Source organism: Euprymna scolopes, chromosome 18, assembly GCF_053919585.1.
Source record: "Euprymna scolopes isolate OS-2025 chromosome 18, ASM5391958v1, whole genome shotgun sequence".
Classification (NCBI taxonomy): Eukaryota; Metazoa; Mollusca; class Cephalopoda; order Sepiida; family Sepiolidae; genus Euprymna; species Euprymna scolopes.
This window is the reverse complement of record NC_136499.1, coordinates 45,867,761-45,894,581: the sequence shown is the minus strand read 5'-3', so window position 1 is coordinate 45,894,581 and position 26,821 is coordinate 45,867,761. Positions and strand designations below refer to the sequence as shown.

General features: G+C 33.4%; 1 protein-coding gene across 4 annotated transcripts in view; it reads left to right on the top strand.

Moving 5' to 3' along the window:
• Positions 1-26,821, top strand: part of LOC145297612 (acetylcholinesterase-like) — a 1,140,889-nt gene that overhangs the window by 928,565 nt on the left and 185,503 nt on the right. The window lies entirely within an intron of this gene.

The window sequence follows — 26,821 nt, the reverse complement described above, 5'->3', positions numbered from 1 at the left end:
CTCTCAGTGCGAATATATGAGACAGTGGAGGAATCGCTGACATACGGTAGGGTACCTCATCCCCAGCTTGAACAAAATGATAACGTATGAAATCAATAACAACATTTTAAAAACGTTTGCCGTCGTACAATCCATCTTACGGCGCTAATTCTTGTATCCCAGTGTGCATGTGCTTTTTTTATTGGCGCGTACGTGACTTCTTTTTGAAATTCTTTTCTTTTTTTCCAACTTTTTCGTTCATTTATATTTGCCTCCTGAAGATGATTTGACGAAGATTCTAAAACGTTCGTGATACATATGGAACATACGCATCATATTCTTTTTTTTTTTACTTCGACACTTAAAAATTAGAAAATTTGAAAAAAAACAAAAAAGCGGTATAATCATGCATTCGAATTGTTTTAAATTCAAAAATGTTTGCTTAAATGAAAGAATGTTGCCAATTATAGATTCGGGGTAAATCATTCCATGATATATTCATTTACGTACGTTCCAAGAATTCATCACGATCGGTTCCGAGGCGATGTGAAAGGGATTTGATATCAATTAAAATTAATATCAAATCCCTTCTTTCGTGTAATAGTTGTAAGAAAACACTGGCTTTAATTTTAATAATATTAAATATATATATATTAATATATATATTCAATATATATTTAAAACACAAAAGTAGTAACCGGAAATTTATCAAGAAATACCGGAAGTGTTTACATAAATAATTTTTTTTTTTTTTAAACACATACGCATAAAAACAACGAAACGTGAAATAAAAAAAATATATTACGCTTCACAATCTATACCAGTTTCCAGCCCTGCGAAATCTGGCAGTGTTTATTCACCCGGAAAGGCTTGCTTACAAAAGAAAACGCCAAAGTCAATTTCGAAATCGCAATTGATATTTACCGAAATCTTTTCAACGGATGTTTTCCGTTAATCAGTATTCGCGATGGAATTTATCGATCTATTTGTGCAAATCTGTCGATTTATTTGCGTTAATCTTTCAATCTATTTTTGAATCGATTTAATTATTTTCCTTGTTTATGTATAAGTAGGTCATCACTTGTCACGTTATTAGTGGCGCGAAATTATTCAATTGTCTAGCAACTCTACTTGTATACACTGATACATATGGTTTTATATATATATATATATATATATATATATATATATTAATTTTATTTATACAAACATTAATGGCCATATAATATACCTGCTCTGTTCACTCATTGAGCACTATTTTGGTAGACACATGTTGTTTCATTGGATGTACTTCTAGGAAACTAAACTCTACTGGCTATATATATATATATATATATATATATATATATATATATATATATATATATAACTACTTAATTTACTCACATAAAATTAATATACGAAAGTATAAATTCATGCGTAAACTTTAAGTATTTACTTCAAAAGTGCTCAATACGTAGGTAGAGCTAGTTAGTAAGTTATAATATATATATATATATATATATATATATATATATATACTAGCAGGGTAACTCAACGTTGCCCGGGATTGAATAATAATCAACGAAGATTTCACACTCCTACATTTTTATTGTCATCGAAATCCGTGAAATCGCCCGGGAGGAAGCTTCACATACCTCCATGCAGTAACATTAGTCCAAAATATATGTTATTCTACATTGCAGTCTAGAGAACCTTCTGTTTCTTTTATAAAATTATTTTATATAAACTTCTTTCCGGTTAAAGAAAAAAAAAACATTAACATACTCACAGTCGAATTTTCACGGCCCGTTGTTTTATCGTTGTTGCTAAGTGACGACATGGAAAAAATGGCTCTTAACTAAGATCACTCCCAGACCTATACACTTTATGTTCTGTAAATTTTGAAGAAGATCTGTTCAGCCGTTTCGGAGTCTATAAGGAGCGAATTCACACACAGACAATATTGCATTTATATAATGTAGATATATATATTATGGACTCTCCCATCGATTTCGACGTATGAGCTTCGCCACAACAGCTAAGTTGTTCGAGACTCCACGCAGATGATTGATTTGTTTATAGTGGTGAAGGGCTTGTATAGAACTAACCGCACTTTTTTGGTACAACTGCTAATCATCGTCGGAGCAATGGCTGCCACAAGACAGAGCATGCAGTAGACCTCAGGTTTTACATTAGAGTTTTCCTTCTCCTAGATACATGTCTTAACGAAGACTGGGGGTGCATATCTCCCAGTAAATACACGCACGCACACACACACACACACACACATACATACACACACATACACACACACACACACACATATATATACATGCATACATAAAGAGAGAAAGAGAGAGTGAGACAGAGACAGACAGATAGAAAGAGAAAAAGAATAAGTAAAAACGGTAGCGAGTAAAGTTACAAAGGAACTTTAAGAAATTATCAAATCAATAAGGGTTACCGAAAGGGATATAGGGAAGAAATCACTTTAGGTCATGGCATTTCAAAGCTAAATGCTTCTCGTCAGTTTTTGCTCCTCTTAATCGGGTAGAGCTTTTCATTTTCTGATAGATTTGTCTTCTCATTGAACATTAATGTTTAATTTAATCGTATTACTAAATGTGTGCGTGGTAAAAAAAGAGAGCAAATGAGTAAGCAAAATGAATAAATTGATATTCGATCATTTACATACGTTACAAGTAATGAAGACTTGAATTGTGTACGATCGTTTCAGATACGATACTAAGTTTATTTATATACTAGAAGATTTACCCGGCGTTTTTTTTTTTTTAAGAAGTGAAGTAAAAAAACAAACAAAAAAATCTGAGACATATGCATACGAGTATTATGTTTGATCTAAAAAGTTGTTTTTTAAGTAAAAATTAAATACTCGAGCTGAGACCGAAATTAAAACTTTAAGACAGTGAGTCAAATACGATAACTATTAGACCAGCTTGCCAGAATTGAATTATAAGCGATGAACATGGTCGCAAAAAATCTTAGAACAACTTAAATACCGTTGTTTATTATTATTATTACATCTATTATCTATTACATATATATGCTAGCGGGACCTGTGGAAATTCCATAGCGGACTTTTTCATATGTAATATATTGATGTTGGCATGCTGTGGATGTTCAGCGTAAATGGAGACGCCCTAATATTATTGTAGCTCTTTTGTTAAAACTGCAAAAGTATTTATCTAAGTTATGAGGGACATCGGGCATAGCCTAGCAAAGCCCGGTCGTAAAATATGGTTAAATATGATATTTTAATTTATGAAAATTTTGAATATATTATTAAAGAGTCAATTTTCTATCGATTCTTATATATTAAAAAAATGTGATTTCAAAAATAAAAAAAATCTATCCATATGACCTGGGTGCATCAGCTTGAGTTGAAACCGAAACCAAAACTTACGAAGAAATATATATATATATATATATATATATTTATATATATATATATTTATATATATATATATATAATATATATATCTGTGTGTGTGTGTGTGTGTGTGTGTGTGTGTGTGTGTGTGTGTGTGTGTGTGTGTGTAACTTGAGTTCCTTCAGCTATAATCAAAACTGAAGCTAAAACTTACGAAAAGTTCTTGGTAAATTTATTTATAATAAATAGATGACTTGAGTGCCACATTTGAACATACATTGGAACATAAGTGTACGCGCACACAGACATACACACATATCTATATATTAATACGATAACGTGTATGTTATTTTGTGTCTCACACTTTCATCTTTTTTCTTCCGAGTGACTGTTGTTTGTTATGACTTTCTATTTATTGTAATAAATAATTTTACCAAGAATTCTTCATAAGTTTTGGTTTCGGTTTCGATTATAGCTGATAGGAACAAGAACATTGAAACTGCATATTTATAAGTTCTCTATCCCCTTCCGATCCTCTTCCATTGCCCCATCACCGCCCTCCCCCCAACAAAAAAGAGTGATGTCAAATAGTCAAAAGGGTTAAGGAGGATGGAAAGACCGAGGAAAGGGCGCTGACACCAGACCTACGGTGGACAAGTGCGAAGAGAACTGGGGCCTTGGGGAGGCTTATTGCCACTCAAATTTCAGTGTAGACCAATGTCCCCTGTCAGCGAGAAATCAATGATAAACGGCTGTTGCAATAACGCAAAGTCATTTGCTAATGTTATCGAAAGATATGGAGAGTTCTGGAACTCTGGGGAAACTTGTTTTCATTCGGCTTCCAGGATACACCACAAGATGTCTTCAAGGAGAGATCCTTGATGACCTGTGTGAAAGCTCCTTGTGAGCCAGTAATAATAATAATAATAATAATAATAATAATAATAATAATAATAATAATAATAATAATAATAAAACTTTTACTCCAATGTTCACTAAGTGCTAGTGTTTATGAAAGTCATATTTTTATAGTAACGAATGGTCGATATAATCTATGACATTACATCATCTTTTTTAAACATTCGTTGAAAAATAAAAAAAATAAAAACAGGAATCGCAATTGATGTATAAGTGTAGAATACAAATGCCGACTTACATAGGAACAAAGATTTGTGTAATTATGTCTCATTACATGAATATGTTTTCGTAGTGAGACTTGTGTTGTTGGCATATTAGTGCGATCATAGCCGAGTAAGAAGCCGGAAAAATTGAATTAAAAGGACGATATAAGAAACTAGTTCTTCCTGTTTTTATGCCTTTCTTTTTTCTCTTTCTTTTTTTTCTTTCTTTTTTCTCTTTCTTTTTTTCGCTTTCTTTTTTCGCTTTCTTTTTTCTCTTTTTTTCTCTTTCTTTTTTCTCTTTCTTTTTTCGCTTTCTTTTTTCTCTTTCTTTTTTTCTCTTTCTTTTTTCTCTTTTTTTCTCTTTCTTTTTTCTCTTTCTTTTTTCGCTTTCTTTTTTCTCTTTCTTTTTTCTCTTTCTTTTTTCTCTTTCTTTTTTTTCGCTTTCTTTTTTGCTTTCTTTTTTCCTCTTTCTTTTTCTCTTCTTTCTCTTTCTTTTTTTTCACGCATTTTGTTTGTTTTTTTTTCTCGTTTCTTTCTTTCCCTCTCTCATTCATTTCTTTATTCACCTTTTTAATCTTTTTTAGAGTTCTTTTTCTTTTCTTTTCTTTTCTTTTTCTGCTTCCTTTTTTTCTACTTCTGCTTCTTTTTCTTTGTTTCGTGTTTCTTCTTCTTTTTCATTTTTTCTTTTGCATTTTCTTCTTTTTTCTTCTTTTTCTTTTTCTTCTTCTTTCTGTTTTTGTTTTCTTCTTTTTTCTTCTTTTTTGTTTTTCTTCTTCTTTGTCTTCTTCTTCTATTATTTCTTCTTCTTTATCTTCTTCTTCTTCCTCCTCCTCCACCACCACCACTACTACTTATTTTTCTTCTATATCTACTCATCTTCTTTTTCTTTTTCTTTTTTATCCTCCCCCTTTACCTACTACTACTAACAATGCCACCACCATAGTTTCATTTTTACGTTGTTTTTTTTTTCATCATTTTTCTTTTGCTCAAACACTGATACTAATACTAAAATTACTCCCAAAACATTGCTGCTGTTATTGTACTGGGCTTCTCACAATTTTGCAACGTAAAACAGTGCATCAAGGGGAAGGTGGGCGTAAGTGAGAGGAACTGATGTATCGTAGTGATAGTGGCCAAGAGAGAAAAATGGGGGGGGGCTATTTCAGTGGATGGGTTTTGGGTGTGAATAACTGATTCAATAACTGAACAAATCAAAGAGAAATCGAACTTTCAGACAAGAGTGCGGAGAGTGATGGAGATCCGGGGCGTGAGGATGGGGGAGACAGACTGGCTGATGGGGCTCCAGATTCGGGAGGAAGACTCCTGTAATTTTTCAAAATATTTCTTTCTTTCTTTGCTTTATCTTTGCACAATAGTCGTCCTTCTTTCCTTTATTACTTCCTTCCTCGCCATATTGTCTATTCTCTTCATATTGTTTATTTTTTTGAAACGCGCTTTATAGATAGATAGGTAGATAGATAGATAGATAGATAGATAGATAGATAGATAGATATACACGTCATTGAAGAAAGATTTACTGTATTCAAGAATAATATATAATTTAGCAGGTTTTTGCTTTCTTATTTACCATTATTATATCCAGTCTCATTGCTTGGATTAATTTTGTCTGTCTGTACTTATATATCTCGGAGGAGTCTTATTTTTCATTTTCCAGTATTGTCTCTGGTTTGTGTCTATATAAATGTGTGGTCATATTTAGAATTCAGACGTTTTCTAGTAGAATGCCTTTCACACGCAACCGTCTTCTATACAAACCAGTCCTCTTCCTCCGTATTTCGATTTCACATAGAGTCGGTTGGTATCGTCCTTTGAGTGTAGCACATTGTGTATAGTTATGAGTTTCCTGATCCTCAAGTCAAGATGCTTTAGTATTAATTTGGTCCAACGTATAAACGGTTCAGAGTATTTTTCTGATGATACTGCCCATGTGTTTATACTTTTAATTAGGTTTAATTAGGTAAGTTTAGTTTCGAGAAGTTTTCTTGTCCTTTTGAGGTATTCCTTTCCAATGTTTCCATTTCTGTTGCATTGATGGTGTCTGCTTCCAGAACATACAGATATGTGTAGCTATCATGCTCACCTTCATCTCCGTTTGGTTGGGTAGTACAATACCTTCTGTAGCTTCCAGTTTTCTTTCCTCATGATCAGCAGTGCGCACTTTTCCATACCAAATTCCATTCGGATACCTTTACTGAAGATCATCATCATCATCATCATCATCATCATCATCATCACTATTATTCATACATTCATTTATTCATTCGGATTCTCGCACGAGTCATTATAAGTAATTGCTTACTGGAAACAACCGATAGTGTTCCCTGGTGTCTGAGTGAAAGCAAGTTTCTCCAAATTTTTAATATTGCATAATTTTTTCATACGCGGTAAAAATTATCAAAATTCTCTTTTAGGTGGAATTCCGTAAAATTCATATCATAGAAATTAGTTGATTTTTTTTTTTTTTTTTTTTTTTGGACAATCATGTCTTATTTTTATTTTTTTATTTCAGAGCTTGGGGGCATGATTTGTAATTGTGGCGATGCGCTTGGTCCATATATCTATCGATCATAGACCAAGTGACAAATCGATAATATACATGATTTAATGATATTCTTTTAAACAATGTATGAGACAGCGAAATATGAATCATTTTTTTTGTTGTTGTTATGGAAGTCGCATGAAACCACACGAGTTAATGGTCATCATCATCATGTCATATGAACCTGAAGAATTTATTTTTGGCATTGGTTTCCCCGATATTTGTAGTCAGAATTCTTTCTAGAAAGACATCTGATACTTACGGGACGGACCACAAGAAATTTGCCAACATCTTCAGTGAAAGTTATTTTTGTGAAACGAGGTGGATTCGAACTTGGAACACCAAGAAAACATGTTTAGATACTTGTGTGTCAGAGAAAAGTACACTAAACATTACGGAAAATTACGAGTAGATTTTTAATTAAAAGTATATATGTCTTTCATCGTATATTTTCTAGTCTCCATTGGCACGAAGGCGTTTTACGCCTTTTCTCTCCCTTGCTACGTCGCTCTTCTAAATTAAACATAAATGTATACGTGCCAATGGAGAATTGGAAATATAATTTTTTTTCGCACTTTTTCTTCCTATTCTTATATATATACATATATATATGTGTGTGTGTGTGTGTGTGTGTGTATGTACATATATACGCCTATATATATATATATATATATATATATATATAGAGAGAGAGAGAGAGAGAGAGAGAGAGGGGGGGGAGAGAGAAGGAGAAAGACAGAAAGAAGAAAGAGAGTATTGGCATTCAGATAATATAATAATCATGGCTGGTTAATATTTTACAAATACAAATCACCGCTTGTTCGGGTTAGGCCTATTGTGTAATTGCAATCTTGCAAGTGATGATTTCTGTCTGCTTGTCTGGAAAATCAATTTGTAATGTTGGCTTCTATCCGAGCAAAAACGGCAATTATAAACTAAATAGCTCTTTTTCCTATCGGAGTATAACCAATAGATAGATAGATAGATAGATAGATAGATAGATAGATAGATAGATAGATAGATAGATGCGTGCATTGACATATATATATATATATATATATATATATATATATATAAATGAAACTTTGTATGTATGTGTGTATGTGTGGCTGTGTGCCTGTGAGTTCGTTTCTCATGTACTCCAAAACAGTTGGATCGATTTTTATGAAGTTTAACACGAATGTACTTTATGTGCATGGCAATGTTCTTAGATAGGTTTTGTATCGGAATGTCTTCTATAAGTATCGATAATCGGTAATCAAAATAATCCGATGAAACAAGAAAGTTAGCATATCACACAGCCTAAAATTACAAGTGCATTTAAGCCGTTTTATTACAACACAAGCTGAAAGACCCAGCATATAAAATTAACAGTAGGTTCTGTGATATGATATGGGCGCGTTCGAAATGAATGTTACTGTTTAGAGCACAACTGAATCATGATGCTTGACTTTGGGGTTTTCAACTTTAATTAAAGCCATTATATATAAACATAATTTTATAAAATCAACAGTAGGTTCCTTACAGTCCAATGTAGACTACAAAGTTATATAGACTATATTAATGCAGAGAGGCATGTGGAGCTTCCTTCCAGTGCACCGCGACGGATCTCCAGTTAGAACAGTCAATCAATCGATTCGAATGAAAAATGGGCGATTTCACCGATTTTGATGGCAATAAAAATATGGCCGTGTGAAACATTTGTTGAGCATCATTCAATCCCGAGCAAAGTTGGATTTTCCTACTAGTATATGTATATATATATATATATATATATATATATATATATATATATATATATATATATATGACTACTTCATTTAATCACATAAATTAATATACGAAAGAATAAATTTTTACGTAAACTTTAAATATTTGTTTCAACAGTGCTCAATATGTGGATAGAGCTAGACAGTAAGTTATAAAATATATATGGCAATTAAGCTACAAAGAATATTCCGCGTATTCCTAGCGTGGGTGAAACGCGGAATATTCTGTGTAGCTTAATTGCCATATATATTTTATAACTTACTATATATATATATGTGTGTGTGGGGGGGTGTATTAATTTAGTTTCGCTCATAACCGGGTAATACGTCAGGCTATATCTATTCATAAAACGCTCGATACTAAATGAATTGCTAACTAAAGCTGATGTGTGCATGTTTTTAGAAACGGGTTGAGTAGGTTATTAATAAGACAAAAGTCCACTCGAGGATAAAAGTTAATAGATCGATAGTGAGTTTACTGATGAGGTATATCATAAGATGATGTAAATAAAGTATGTCATCAATAATGTTTGAATTGAATTTTTGTTGACATTATATTTGAAGACGACCATGTTATAATGTGTAGCGAAACGGGTAGCAATTCCGTGGCAACATGTTTCATAGATCGGAGGTTCTTGGAAAGAAACTCTGTTCATGGAAATACTGTTTGATCTTAAACGCGTGAGCCTGTTTCGTGTTTCTAGAGACTCATCAGTGTGGATTTAAAAAACTGCCTTACTTTACGTTTGATTTTTATTCACGTCAATCAAGTCACATTGCAATTGAGAATGCGGGGCTAGATTTATAATACAGGGCACTCTAAGAGAGGAGTTATGTGGCGTGATAGTTGTTCACATTACATTTAAAATTCTGCACGTTTGATACTCTCAGTAAAACAGAACAACGGTTGAATTTCAAAGTCTAGCGGTTCGAGGAAACTAGAGTAAAAAGCCCCACGGCATATGAGTGGCTTCCGGGCCTGGATAAATGGTGACCACCGTGTTTCCCAATGAAGGCATGAGATTTAACTAATTATCGTATTCGTGGGGGGTATTTACATCGAAGGGACATCAGAGCAGTAAGCTCCTTAAAGTACGTCATTAAAATACTAGTAAAAATGAACAGAACGCAACATTGCAGACATACGGGTAAGAGCTGGGTTGACAGTGCTGGACATTAGATTAGAGGTCCGTTTTGGAACATGTCGAAGAAGGAGAAACTGGTAGTTTGTACACCAGCTCACATATGACCTGCATGAGAGAATGGTAGCTTTTTATTGGTATTGGCAGGTTTTTAGAAGTTTTCTATCACTGCAAAGGGAGCTCACTTTCCTTGCAGCAACCTTGACAATATCTTCTATGCATTTGTTCCAACTTAAGTTACCTGTGAAGGTGAGGCTAAGGAGTTCAAATGTTTGACTCGAGGGTAGGGTGCTTTTAGCAAAGGCAACCAATGGTTGAAAAGGAGCATTGTATGAGTAGCATTAGATGTTAGCATTCATTTATATCCCCGTTCAAATACCACTGGATGTCATTTAGCTAAGGATTCAAATATTCCTTTGAATATGTGCACCTTCGTTTTACACATATGTTACTACTTCATCTTTTTTCAGCATCTCACTGGCGGATTGACCTAATAAGTCTAAGCCTTGAATAAGTTTACAGTCAAAATATACATGCGCATATGTAATCATGTATATATTAAAAATATACTTAAATATTGCTTTAATTGTTGTTAAATCTCACTTATATATATATATATATATATATATATATATATATATATATATATATATATATATAATTTAAAGGAGATTAGAACAATAGTCTAAAGAGCTGAGTGTATTTTAATGTAACAGTGAAATTACTAGTTTAATTAAAATACAGGAAATAGAAAGTGCTCGTTGTAATTTAGATATATAATAAGCTCGATAGTTAAATGTCCTAGAGCTAATTCAATATTAAGTAATGTGATTGATAATTTAAAATTTAAAAATCAAATTATAATTAAATTAAAAATCAAATTATAATTAAATTAAAAATCAAATTATAATTAAATTAAAAATCCGTTTCATAAGAAGGAACAATTGATTTTGTTATTGTTCCTTCTTATGAAACGGATTTTTAATTTAATTATAATTTGATTTTTAAATTATCAATCACATTACTTAATATATATATATATATATATATATATATATATATATATATATATATATATATATACTAGCTGGACGTCCAAAGTTTCTGCACGGTCGTACAATACGCTTAAACATGATATTTTAATTTATGCAGATTACGTATGTATTATTATAGAATCAGTCCTCTATATTATATTATATATTACGAGATATTATTTTGCCTGGTGGACTAATTCGCAAAAAAATAAAGAATAAAAAAAAATAATAATAATAATAATAATAATTATTATTATTATTATTATTATTATTATTATTATTATTATTATTATTATTATTATTATAACGTCGCTCACTAAATTCCGTCTGCGCTTGTTTTCAATATTACGTTAGTTGATATTTCGGTTTGACGATGAATGTCCTGGAAAAGTCACTTTTGATTAATGTTTAGTTTTTAAATATGCAAACGAAGAAATGATTCGCAGCGATTTTAAATGGTACTTCTTCTTTTCTCGTGAATTGAACTCATCAATATGAAAAAAAAATAAGATATAATGATGAGCTTAAATAAGGGGATCATTCGATGTGTAGTCGAATGCTCTTCCACTGAGCTGTATATCCACATGTCAATAACTCTGTCGTTTTTTTTTTTTTTTTTTTTTTTTTTTTTTTTTTTTTTTTAAGAAATGATTTGTTAAGATTTTATTATCTCCTTTGGCCGGTGTAACGTAAAATATTCCCCTGTAAAAACTATTTAAAGGATTGCATTTTTTTTTTCTTTTTCGCTTTTCGATACTTATCGGGTGAATTTCTGTACAAAATATATCTAAGAACACTGCCAGGCATATACATTAGCTTTGTGTGAAATTTGCAAAAGATAGGCTCAGCCGTTTTGGAACCTATTAAGAAGGACTTCACACACACACACACACACACATACACACACACACACACACACACACGTGCGCGCAAAGTGACTTTTATATAATAGTAGAGATATATAATCATGCACATATAAACTGTTCCGTTTTATCACAACTCTTTAATACGAATAGACTAACGTCAGCCCCAAGCCAAATTCATTTCTATAACCAAGGCAGGAAGACACCTAATGCAAAGAGCTATAAAATATTATTTCGAGGTCAAAAGCTAGTTAGCGATAGATGCTTGTTAGATAGATTCCAATCTAGAAAACATCAATTATTCCTCCTTTTGCTAGAAACATCTCTCAAAGAATGTAAAGAACAGAATAAGGTGAATAAGAAAGTAAACCAATGTCTAATTTTTAGTCTCCTCTAGTTGATAATCGTCGATGCTAACCACTAGATTATGTTTTAGATAAACATTACAACGACTAGAGATTACTCCATTTGTTTATTTGCACAAAGAGCTTTGCATTGTGCTAATGGCTTAGTACATGCGTGGCTTATGTATATATATATATACATAGAGAGAGAGAGCGATAGATAGATAGATAGATAGATAGATAGATAGATAGATTATATATCTATAATATTCTGCTTGTCCCATCCTTTGTTTTAAAAAAGTCAAATTCGCGAATTATAGCTTTTAAAAGGCCAATCTGGCACCACTTGAAAAGAAAAGGAGAGTAACCTCCCTGATATAGCCTCATTTTCGAATATCATTACAATAATAATAATAATAATAATAATAATAATAATAATAATATGTGATCAGTGTTGTAATAGCGTATGAAAGAAACTTGTAGTATCTTCGACGTGTCGTGGTTCTTCACTGAAGAAAGAAGTCTGCGAAACGTTACATAAAAGGGAACATTCGAAAGAAACAGGGCAAAAAGAAGAATATTTTCTGCCAAGAGGTGCTGCACTGAAAGTAGTAAATCAATGACTGTCTCTTTTAATACGATTTTATTATTTGTATTGAACTATGTAGCACAATATTACATTCTGAATATTTATTAGTTCTTATTAATTTATCTCATTTGAACCAGTTCAATATTTAAAAAAACAATGGACATTATTTTCATAGAAATGTGAATGAATTCATATTTGCTGCGTGTTTTGCTGTCTAAAAACCTAAAATGTTGCCCTATTCAGAAAACTTAGCAACTTTATCGAAACATATTTGTTGATTAAATATATTTCTCACCCCGTGGGATTTCCACGGGCCCTGCTAGTCGATAATGATTATCTAGTGAAGCTCTGTAGAGATGTAAAGAGTATAGCGCTTTGGGGATTCTAGGTGGAATCTATTAGCTGGGTGCCTCGGTTACCATGTAACAAGATGCATCTGACTGAAATACGAGTTCAGGAAGCAAACGAAAATGAAGAGAGAAAAGAAATTGAACGAAAGAGAAATACGTGGACGAATTAAACGATTTACTATTCGGTACATTTATCACAACAACCCTAACCGCCATTCCCGCTAACATAACAAAAATGAAGACTGTATGGTGTGCCTGAAAGCAACGCTTGAAATATCAGTTTCGTTGATCTGTCAGATTTGAATTCGAAATAGCACTTTCGTTCCTCTGTCAAGTTTTAATTTCGAAATAGCACTTGATCTGCCAAGCTTAAATTTGTAATAGAATTTTCGTAGATCTGTCAGAATTAGAGTTTTAAATAGCGTTTCTTATTTGTATATTAGGCATAAATTTGATATAATATTTTCGTTAGTATATCAGCTTGAATTTGAAATAGCATTTTCGTTGGTCTATGATGGAATTTTAAAATAGCATTTTTGTTCGTCTATGATGGAATATTAAAATAGCATTTTTGTTGGTCTGTTAGGTTTTAATTTTTGTTAGTCTGTTAGGTTTTAATTAATAAATAGCATTTTCGTTGGTATGTTAAGTTTGAATGTTGTAATAGCATTTTCGTTGGTCTGTTAGTTTGGAATTTTGAAATAACAATTTCGTTGGTCTGTAAGGTTTGAATTTTTAAATAGAATTTTTATTAACCTGTAATGTTTGAATTTGAAATAGAATTTTCGTTAATCTGTTTAGTTTGATTTTTTAAATAGCATCTTCGTTAGTCTGTTAGGTTTGAATTTTGAAATAACATTTTCGTTGGTCTGTAGGGTTGAAATTTGAAATAGCCTTTTCGTTGGTCTGTTATATTTGAATTTGAAATAGCATTTTTCTTGATCTACCAAGCTTTAATTTGAAATGGTATTTTCGTTGATCTGTTAGGCTTCAAGTTTGGCGTAGCATTTCCATAGGTCTGTCTAGCTTGAATTTGACATATCATCTTCGTTGGTCTGCCAGGCTTAAATTTGAAATAGTATTTGAACTGTAGTATAAGGGTCTACCGTGACAAGAGTCAGATTTATATGGACAACCTGAGTGGGAAGTTGTGCATCAAGATGGTGGTTCACATTATATTTAAACGTAAGTATGTCAGAACGGTTAAAGATATAGGAATTCCAAACGCAAGCGGTTAGAGGAAATCAGATATCAGAGAATAAAATATTCTGGCATTTAGAAAAAAAACTTTTACAATGATGGGAAGTTGCTGTTAATTGGGTCGATTAAGAATAATTTCGTTGAAGGATACAAGTGCAGGAATTTAGTCGGAGCACATTTAGTGGAAGTACTTGTAAAACAAGAACAATCGTGCAATATGCTAGCGATGCGAGATGGGATGGAGCTTGACAGGTAGTTCGGACGGATGAGGGTTAGAATTTATTATTGCAGATTGTCCAAGAGGGAGATGGTAGTAACTAGTGTATCAGCTTAGATGTGGAAACAGGACTCCAGCCAAACGATACTAGACATTTTAGTCCGATGACTTAATATGAGTGCTTTATGCCAAATTGATGGTTGAATATGGTTAAATTTGTGCTCATTTTTGCATCAAGTGCAAATTCCTATTAATCCTTAACTGTGCATCAAATGGATTCCATAATACTTAGTTCGCTGAACCTTATTATAACAAAGATCCATACAAAATTTCAATCAGATCGACAAAGGGTTTTTTTTACACAGTAATCACCACTTATCAAGGCCCGGAGACCACTCGAGGAAAAGGGTTAATGGGTATACATTAGTCAATGGGATTATAGAGTACTAAACATAAGTAGTGGAAATTTTGTAAATTGGATTACTTAGGGGGACGGTTCATCAAGAATTTGTTTACGTTGGACTTGAAGACAATCAGATTGTAGTCAGCTGGAAAGCAGGCAATCGGAAGAGAGTTCCACAGGCGTGCAGTTCTGCTAAAGAAGCTTTGCTCATGGAATCTACATTTAGGTTTAGGCACAGATAAAGAGTGTGAGAAATTATTGATAGTGGTTTTGGCTAGACGAGTATTTTACGTGAAAGTTTGGCGAAGGGGGGGCATAGATTGAAGCTCAGCTAAGCAGTTGCCATGAAAATAACGATAAAGCAGAGACAGGCTCGCAACGTTTCTTCTGTGGGAAAAAGGTTGAAGGGAAGAGAAAAAGGCATCACCCACTAAGCTACGAAGTTTATTTTGAACTGTGTCATGGCAGGATAAACTGCTTCTAGCAGCTCCTGCTCAGATATGACAACAGTACTCCATCGCTGGCCGTGCCTGGCTTTTATATAGGTAAAGAATCGGGAGTGAGATATCTACTGGAGCGGTAGAAGTATCCCACCATTTTTTCAGCGACCTTGGCAATGGATTGTGTTCCATTTCAGGTCAGGAGTAAAGGTCAAGCCCAGAAGCTTGTCAAAACATGAAGCCTCCCCAAGACGAGAGTCATTCATTTAAACCGATGCCAGATTGGCATCAGAGTGTAGATGGTGTAGAGACAGAAGCTTGGTTTTAGATGCATTAAAAGAAATCCAGCCACCTCTTTCCCTATTGTACACATGCTCAAGATCAGAGGAGAGAGAATCAGATAGAACTTGGTCGTTTACGGTCTTTGATGTGCTACCGTAGATTGTACTGTCGTCAGCATAGTTTCCGAGAAAACGTCTAGAGTAAATGAATATGTGGTGACTAATCCTTATTAATCCTTTTTAATCCCTAACTGCATCTTAGTTAGCTTCACCTGATTATAACATAAGTTCATGCAAATTTTTAGTGAGATCGGGGGAGTACTTTCTGGGAAAAAGTGGAATAGACAGACAGACGGACGGACAGACAGACAAAGTGTAATAAAATGAAAATGGAATACTTGCAGATTTCATATAATTGGCAAGTACGAATCCTGTCGTCTCCATATCACTAATGTCACTTGCGAATTTTGACATTCTTGGTGTAGTCCCTTCCGTAAGTACTTAATTTTTAGAAAAAAAAACTAGAGGAAATCCATTCGAGCTATAGATTCGAGCTTGTCAAGAAGTCGTACCGTACATCATTAATCAATCGAATACTGCTAATTTCTATAACTCACACGACCGACTGATAACACAATCAGTATCACAGACAAGTGTGTTTAAATAAAAATAGCCTTCTGCAAGCAATAGACATTAAAAGAAAGGAAAACACTTCCAAAACAAGATAAAGGGTGGTAATTAAGGCTGGAAATGTTGCAGAAACCGCTAATTAACGTTTTCGGTTTTTGTTCTTATTTTTTTTGGGGGGGGTCTTTTTTGTTCCGCATTAGATGTGTTGTGTTTCATCTTATCAAAGAAGTTTGCCAGAATTAGTAAAGAAAGAATAAAAAAGAAATCTTGGAGAATTATTTGTTAATTATTCTATTTAACACGGAATAGATGTCTGCCAATCAGTTACTTTTGAATCACAAACACATACTCAAAACGTTACAGAAGATCAAAAAACATCGGTACCGTTAGTTTCAAACCCAAAACAAAGAGGACCAATATCTGGCCGCCGATGTCACACTCTCTTCAGCCACTGTTTATAAATGTTTTTTTTTTTGTTTTGTTTTTTGTTTTTTTTGACAGCGGCTGAAGCGAGTTCGACATGGGTGACCAGATATAGTTCCCCTTTGTTTTGGATTTGACATTGACGGTATCGATGTTATTCTGATCTTTTTTAACAGAAATATAAATAAATATTACACTCTTATTTTGATAATTTATTTAAGGTCAGGCACTTTAATGGGTTACATATATAAATTACAGAATCGTCTATAAACATAAAAACATAATTAATATCTAATAATAAACCCCCTCTCATTATATACACTCCTACTACTTTAAATTCCAACGTCCTCCTCCCACTTTCCCCCTTCCAATCTAACTTCCCTTCACCTGCAACGATTTTTTCCATTCTTATTAGTATTAAAACTCAGTCCATCTATGAATTCTGACGAAGATGGTCGGATCTCTTCTCATCTTCAGAGAGGATATCTTCCTAGCGGAAACAATATGTAAATGCATTCTGAACTTACAGCAATAAATTTCCTATATACTGCTCTGGCTACACATTGAGCACTCTAGTCCGGTTTTTTCACCACTGGAGAAATATATATATATATATATATATATATATATATATATATATATATATATGTGTGTGTGTGTGTGTGTGTGTGTGTGTGTGTGTGTGTGTGTGTGTGTGTGTGTGTGTGTTTCTAATATATTAAAGGCCATTATCTTGTATATTCTTAATGACACATGATATAAATGATAATTTTTTTGTGTGTGATTGTTGGGTCCCTGAATAATTTTCATTGCGGATTAAGCTTTTGTGCAAGCAATATCGCGTGAAGAGGTCTCTAGTTACTTGTAACTGACGTAAAGAAGTGAAAGAAATTTTCAAAAATATGTTGTGTGTGACGAAAAGAACTAATTAAAATGTAAATCTTCCGAAATATGGGTAAAAAATTAATGTTCGATTTTCCACTTTTCTACTATGGTTGCTTTATTGCTATAATAAAGTCCAATGCGACCCTGGTGGCCATAACCCTTTGCTTATTGTTCCCTCTTCCGGAAACATATCATGGACTCGCGCCAGCGATATGTGAGACGTGTGACGTGTAGCGCCATCTTATTGAAAAAAGAATTGCATTTTGTCTGGTGGTGCCAGTTGGTCATTAAGAGAAAAATTAGAAATTAGAGCGACTTTTAAGTGGGCCGCTTTATCTGAAAAAAATTGATTTGAGAAAGATTAGATGCATAAAAATACATACAGATCTTAGGCTTCTTTTAAGTGGGCCACCATATATATATATATATATATATATATATATATATATATATATATATATATATATATATATATATATATATATATACATATATATATACATATATATATATATATATATATATATATATATATATATATATATATATATATATATATATATATATATATATATGAAATAAAATGGAGGTGGAAGGACCTGGATACTCAACGTTTCGCCCGATTTATGCGGGCTTCTTCAAGAGGGATGGTCATTGACGAGAGAGCGGAGGATTGGGGCTATATATAATGATGGGGGAGAGCAACGTGTTTTCCTTATGTAAATTAGATATCATATATACGTATACACGTTGCTCTCCCCCATCATTATATATAGCCCCAATCCTCCGACTCTCTCGTCAATGACCATCCCTCTTGAAGAAGCCCGCATAAATCGGGCGAAACCTTGAGTATCCAGGTCCTTTCACCTCCATTTTATTTCATATCGTCGGATTTAATCCAGCTCAACAATCATATATATATATATATATATATATATATATATATATATATATATATATATATATAAAGCTGAACGTCTGTGTGTGTGTCTGGTCACGAATAGGCTCCTATATGGTTGACTATTATAGAAAACTGATCAAATATAATCATAGAATATGTATCGAGACACAGGAATGAGTATGTTTGATCTAGCATAATGATGATCCATTAAGATTGTGGGGTCTGCGTACGCGCCTGGTCCACAAAGTATGGAAAAAAAAAATTTTTAAATAAAAAAAAAAACGTTTACAAGTGTTTTTGCTATAGATGTACATAATAATACTTTGATAAGTATGTTTTAACTTAGATAGGGATGGTATAATAAATTTGTGGGGTCTGCGTTCGCGCCTGGCCTCCATATAATGGAAATGGGCACAAACTTTAATAAAGACTTTTCATATCTATCTGCGTAAGTATACTTTTATAATTATGTTTCAGTTTGAAGAAATATGGTATAATAAAATTATGGGGTGTTCGTTTCGCGCCTGACCTCCATAGAATGGAAATATGTCACAAAGTTTAACAAGATTTTTTAATATAGTTCCACAGAATATTGTAATAAGTATTTCAGTGTGAACAGATATGGTATAATAAATTATGGGGTTTATCTATTTTATTTTTACTTTCATCATATTTTGCTTTGGTTTTGATACCCACAAATTCGAAGCTATCTCTTTACAACCTTTCCTTTTCATAACCTATCATACTTTCATAAATCAGAGTCCATTTTTTGTAGGTTGTTTTTGAACCTAGTCAACGACGGTTACTTTTGTTAATATATATATATATATATATATATATATATATATATATATATATATATATATATATATATATATATATAATGTTGAGAGTTTGTTTTTTCTATGGAAAGTAACCATTTTTTTAAATCCCGTGACGAGGACTTGTGGCTTTAACCGACCATCTGTCCGAAACATTAGCATGTCCAGTGTCACAACCTTGTAAATTTTTTTATGATAATAAAAAAATATATACTGCTCTTCTTTTATTGAGCACTCTTAATAATCTCGTTAAATTCATGAGTTATCACTCTTGAATACCTAGAACCTTGAACCGGATATATATATATGTGTGTGTGTGTGTGTGTGTGTGTGTGTGTGTGTGTGTGTGTGTGTGTGTGTGTGTGTGTGTGTGTGTGTGTGTGTGTGTGTGTGTGTGTGTGTGTGCATTAGATTTTACATCCTAAACTAATGAATTGATAATTTTGAAATATGGAATATATATTCTAGACAACATGATGACTCCTTTAATATTTAAGAAATGTAATGTATGTATATGGTGACTCTTTTAATATTTAAGAAATATAATGTATATATATATATATATAATATATATATATATATATATATATATATAGAGAGAGAGAGAGAGAGAGAGGGAGAGAGAGAGAGAAAGAAAATGTGGTTGAATACAAACGTGCAATGAGAATCCAGATAAAACCATAATACAAGCTGCTAATTGGAATATTTTACTGCATTAATAAAATAAATATATCCCGCCCCCAACAAAGGTTTGGCTTGTTTTGTTTAGCGTGGAAAAAGTACATCCCTCATCATAACTCAGAATTCAGCTTAAAGACTATCTAAGACTATCTAGTAGTATCTAAGAGTGTCTAAGAGTATTCGTTTACACACTCTTCGGTCGGTCGTTGGGCATTATTTCGAAAGTTTTTTTTAGATAACATACGTTTATGAACAAGAAAAAATGGTTTACGGTTCCCAGAATTCGTACTAGAACTGTCCGCTACGACCCGTGTGGAAGTGCTTAGAGTAATTGACAAAATCAGTTGTAAAAGTGATATTTTCCTTAAGGTTCAATTCTTAGTGTGGGCGACCGAAAAATACGATAGCGAATTAATTAGGACCTCTATCTGGCTCACCGAACGAGCGCACACTAAAGTAAATAAAGGGTTCCGTTTGAAATTCCGTTCAAATTCTCGAGTTCGACAAATACTTTCTTGAGTTTGATAAGATACACCTGAAAAAGGTCGAAGGTTACATCGACCGAAACGTTGTGAAAATGACACTCAAGATGATAACTGTAGCCCAATTAATGTATATATGATCATTATTAATTAGTATTTTTTTTAATTATTCGGACCACCGTTATCACCTTAAATTATTATTTTCAGGCAGTTTAGATCGAAATAACGTCCAACCTTTTTCAGGTTCGTCTTGTCGAACTCGAGAATCTGTACGGATTTCGACCGAAATCCTTTTATTCAATCAACGGAGGCAGTTTGCTTTCGTTCCACAAGGATATGTGGATAAAAGTGCTACGGATAATCAGTTCTGATTGAGAGTGATCTTCTGGAATTTGAAGGTTCGATTCACAGTACCGATGATACTAAGAATACAAGTATCAATTACTTAAAATCTCTATTCGGTCATGGCTGACGGAACGAGAACAAGCTACACCATGTGATCAAATAAAGGGTTCTTTCCAAAATTGTGCAGAGATTCTCGAGCTCGACATAAAGATCCCGTTGTTTGTCATAATTACGCGCCCGAAGAAGGCTACAGATTACATCGGCCGAAACGTTGTTAGAATGATATTGAAGATGAAAACAATAGTCCGAATAATCTAAGTGATATAGCTTACTAATAAGCAAAATAAAAGTGTTGGTGCAACTACAGAGACCAGAGGCAAGCCTCCCCCCTTCCCCGACTTCCACTTCGCAACGTCTTTCATTGATCAGTTCTATATGAACATTTTTTAAACCGAAATTAATGACTGAATCTCTGATATCATTAACCAAGTTAACTAACCACTAGACTTAATGTGGACTAATTATAACAATCGATCCTCCCACTTGTAACAATAAAAGTTGCACTGGAAAAGAAATACTTGATCTTTAATCATTTCCATTGAATGCGCTCAAAATGAAGCTTCGGTTTTTCTTTCTTTTTTCTATTCATGTATATGTCTTACATATAAAGTAAAGTCAGTCTTTCACCACCACCCCCTTGTTAAACAAAAAACCACCTACATGAATTTGTTCAATTAATTATTTATGTCACATATTGATATATGTTGTTAGAAGACGACATCTTAGTTTGGCTCGTTTGTATTCATTTTAATATTTAGTCCTGTTCGGTAATCTTTTTATTTAGAATGGGGCATGCATATACGAAGTCGATGTAGCTTTCACTCTTACACATCTATCTACTATCATTGACATTCATACACACACACACACACACACACACACACACACACACACATATATATATATATATATATAAGATTTGTTATTGGCATTTATTTTAGCGATATTAACAACTTCGAAACGCTGTTATTTTTATTTTTTTCTGCTACCTGAGCGGTGTTTTAAGAACTATAAGGTGCATAAAGGTATATCTATGAACACGCGTATTTCTGACTTTTAGCCGTCGTCAGCACAGGTTAGGATCGAACTCATGACATCCTACTGTGTTGACGAAGGCTAAAAGCCAGAAACACGCGTGTCCATAGATATACCTTTATGCACGTAAAAAAAAATATTTTATAAAATATATACTCATTCATTTCAATGGCACATCCAACACTTGAATTATTGGTGATATTTTCTTTCTTTTTTTTACCATGAAATATTCAAATCATTCTATTCTTTTCTTTTCCTTTATTCTTTCTCTTTCCTTGGATGTTTTAACATTTTTATTAAGATAGATAAAAAAGAGACAGATAGATAGATAGATACATAGATAGATAGATAGATAGATAGATAGATGAGAGATAGATAGATAGATAGATAGATAGATGAGAGATAGATAGATAGAGGGAGAGAGAGAGATGAGAGAGAGATGAGAAAGAGAGGTTGATAGGGGTATGTGGGTACATGTACCTTAACAAAGTGGTTGACTAATATTTCGTCCTATATCTAGTTCTTTTCTGCATAGATAAAAAAGAGACAGACAGATAGATAGATAGATAGATAGATAGATAGATAGATAGATAGATAGATAGATAGATAGATAGATAGATAGATAGATGGATGGATGGATAGATAGATGAGAGAGATAGATGGATAGATAGATAGATAAATAGATAGATAGATAGATAGATAGATAGATAGATAGATAGAGAGATAGATAGATAGATGAGAGATAGAGAGATAGATAGATAGATAGATAGATAGATAGAGAGATAGATAGATAGATGAGAGAGAGAGAGAGATGAGAAAGAGAGGTTGATAGGGGTATGTGCGTACATGTACCTTAACAAAGTGGTTGACTAATATTTCGTCCTATATCTAGTTCTTTTCTGCATAAAATAATAATGTGAAAATAAAAATCTTCACATCATCGTGTCTATGGAAAATCTTATGGTTCAGTCGAACCATCGGTTTGTGTCAATTTATCCGTCTGTTTTTTGTTTTGTTTGTTTTTTGTTTTGTTTGTTTTGTATTTTTGTCGTCGTCGTCGTCGTCTGGAAATTCAAACTATAGCTTTCAAATATTGCAAATGTCGTGTGCCAAAAAGGTGTACATATCCTTCATTCTTGCATAACAATTTCGTGTGCGTGTGCAATGGAACTAGAAACGCAACTAGCTAAAATAAAGCAGATTTTTCACATCGCTTTCACGGTATCTCCTGGCCAGTTCCGCATGGATTGTTCCTCCCCGTTCCTCTTTGAAGACACCCATGGTACTCTCTTCAGTTCAATCGTCCGCGATCCGTAATGGGCAAATGATCGGAAACCGATAATTAACACAAGTCCTTCCGGCCAATTTAATTAGAGCAAATTAAGGATCAAAGGCAGCTCAATTCGTGCATCGACGGGAAACGCGAATGAAGAGCGTCGTTATCGACTGAAAACCGCAACAGATGAGACGCATCTGGTGGGTCGTTAGATCTGGCCAGTAACTAGATACCGCCCAAGTCCATACGAAATCGAGGAGAATACTGTCGGATGCACGGGTTCCTGATTATTAACAGCATCGAATAAATTGGTTTCTCTGTTTGCGGATACAATTGAAAAAGATGCCCTATACCAAGAACAAACACAACCTTAGTTTGCTAGCATATGTCGCTGATTTAAACCATGCCTATAAGTAATCCAGAGATTATAGAAGCAACCGGACTCATGAAAAAGAATTTCAATAACTACTTGGCAAACATACCCAGTAAACCAAACGCAAGAGAGATACAACAAAGGGCACTTAAATAGATATATCGATTGGAATGTATGAGATACTGGTTGAATGTCTGGCATCCAGTAGGATGTCCCATCTCTGGGTAGAATAAAGTGATTAGTAAAGTGAAAAAAAAAGTGAGAATTTGGTATTCATTCAGCCGACCTTCGATGATTAATCTATTTCCCTTAAAATGTGTTATATAATTTGCACGCATCGTTCACTAAATGTGACGGAGCCAAAATTCCGTTTAAATCATGTATATTGTATAATCATAACGTCACTCACACAAACAGCCACTCCCCTCCAACGATCGTCGAGCCCTAAAACACGTGTGCCGTTGATTTTCCTTCATCTGTCCATGTCGACTCCAGTACTGACGTTCATCGAGGTAACAAATAAGTAAACAAGAACGCTGACACAGATATTGTATAAACATGACTTGTAGAACATAGGTGTGTCGTTGGGGCCCCGTCGTTAGCAATTACTTCTCTTAGATAAGCCCCATATCTCCCAGACTTAATTGAGATCATTTGTCTATCGAGATCAGTTATTTGTTATCCGCTCAAAGTCATCTACACGTCCGTTCGTCTCATTATCTGCTCGAATCGATCTGCATGTCTCATTCATAAGAAACTAGCGTTGCTCGGGCCATATAAAACTAACTTTTTACATTGCTACTTGGTGAATGGATTCTGGACCATGCAGTAGCTTCTGATGTGGCTTCTTGATGCCATATTAGTGGATAATTCTTACGGCTTTACCTTATCATGGTCTAAAAAATTTCTTCACTTCTTTTTCTCCCTTACTTTCCCTCTCTGCTCTGTAGGCCTATTCCACAAATCCAAAAACTCCATCATGAAAAGTCTCCAGAAAAAATACACGATTAAACCCAGAACTCCAACGTATATCCCCTACTGCTATTTCCCCTTCTCCAATGTTAGGGATCTATGTTCCAACCTTCCAAAGGTTGAAATCCGATAACATGGGAAATTAAACCAGATCTATTCTTCCTAAGCGAAATTGGCATTGGACCGACTATTTCCCTAGATGAGTTCATAATTAAAGGATAGTCTGATTTAACATAATAATCTGACGCCTCAAGATGTGCCTACATTGGATCTTTGATAACATTTAAACATGCTTGTGAGGAGAATTGTGCATTCGTAAGAAACTAGCGAGGCTACACAGCGTTTCCCGGGCCATATAAAACTAAATAGAAGTCAAATAGTGTCTGTAACATATTTGTATAAAAACTTGTATTTCTCCCTATCTCTCCATCCGTCTCCTTATCTTTCTATCTCTCTCTCTTCTTAATTTTCTCGTCCTTATCTTTGGCATGCTCTTTATCTTTCGCCTAACTCATTCGTCTCTCTTTTTTTACGGTGTTCAAAAGATATAAACCACTTGTTAGTTCAAAGAATAAAAAGAGATTAGAGTTTGCAAATAAGTATGCAATTTGGACATATGTAATTTGGACATATGAAAATTGGGCATATGAATTTGGACATATGAAATTTGGACATATGCAATTTGGATATATGAAATTTGGACATATGTAATTTTGACATATGAAAATTGGGCATATGAATTTGGACATATGAAATTTGGACATATGTAATTTGTACATATGAAATTTGGACATATGTAATTTGGACATATGAAAATTGGGCATATGAAATTTGGACATATGAAATTTGGACATATGTAATTTGGACATATGAAATTTGGACATATGAAATTTGGACATATGAAATTTGGACATATGAAAATTGGGCATATGAAATTTGGACATATGAAGTTTGGACATATGTAATTTGGATATATGAAATTTGGACATATGTAATTTGTACATATGAAATTTGGACATATGTAATTTGTACATATGAAAATTGGGCATATGAAATTTGGACATATGAAATTTGGACATATGAAATTTTGACATATGAAATTTGGACATATGTAATTTGGACATATGAAAATTGGGCATATGAATTTGGACATATGAAATTTGGACATATGCAATTTGGATATATGAAATTTGGACATATGTAATTTTGACATATGAAAATTGGGCATATGAAATTGTGACATATGAAATTTGGACATATGTAATTTGTACATATGAAATTTGGACATATGTAATTTGGACATATGAAAATTGGGCATATGAAATTTGGACATATGAAATTTGGACATATGTAATTTGGACATATGAAATTTGGACATATGAAATTTGGACATATGAAATTTGGACATATGAAAATTGGGCATATGAAATTTGGACATATGAAGTTTGGACATATGTAATTTGGATATATGAAATTTGGACATATGTAATTTGTACATATGAAATTTGGACATATGTAATTTGGACATATGAAAATTGGGCATATGAAATTTGGACATATGAAATTTGGACATATGAAATTTTGACATATGAAATTTGGACATATGTAATTTTGACATATGAAAATTGGGCATATGAATTTGGACATATGAAATTTGGACATATGTAATTTTGACATATGAAATTTGGACATATGTAATTTGGACATATGAAAATTGGGCATATGAAATTTGGACATATGAAATTTGGGCAATGGTATTTTTCAGTGATGACAACAAGTTTAATTTAATTGGAAATGTTGGAAAAAGAGGCGTACTGGTGAAAGATTAAGTGCAAAGTGTACTAAGAAAACTGTCAAGTTTGGGGGCGGAAGCGTCATGGTGTTTGGAATGTTTTCTGGCCAAGGTACAACGCCTCTTGTCCGGTTACAAACTCGTGTAAACGCGAAGATCTATAAAAACATTGTTAAAGATTATGTTGTGCCAATCATACAGAATTCAGATTCGATACGGCTACCTTTATGCAAGATAATGCCCCGTGTCACAAGGCAAAGGTTGTAATGAGTTACCTTAGCGAGCAAGATTTTGAAATTATGGATTGGCCACCGCAAAGTCCTGACTTAAATCCAATAGAAAATCATTGGAATGCATTAGGAGTAAAATTTGTGGAAAGAAATCCCAATAACACGGAGGAGATGTGGGTGAAGTTCAAGAAGAATGGTCTAAAATTAGTATCGAGGATTTCAAGAACTTATTCGTTCTTGTAGTCGAAAA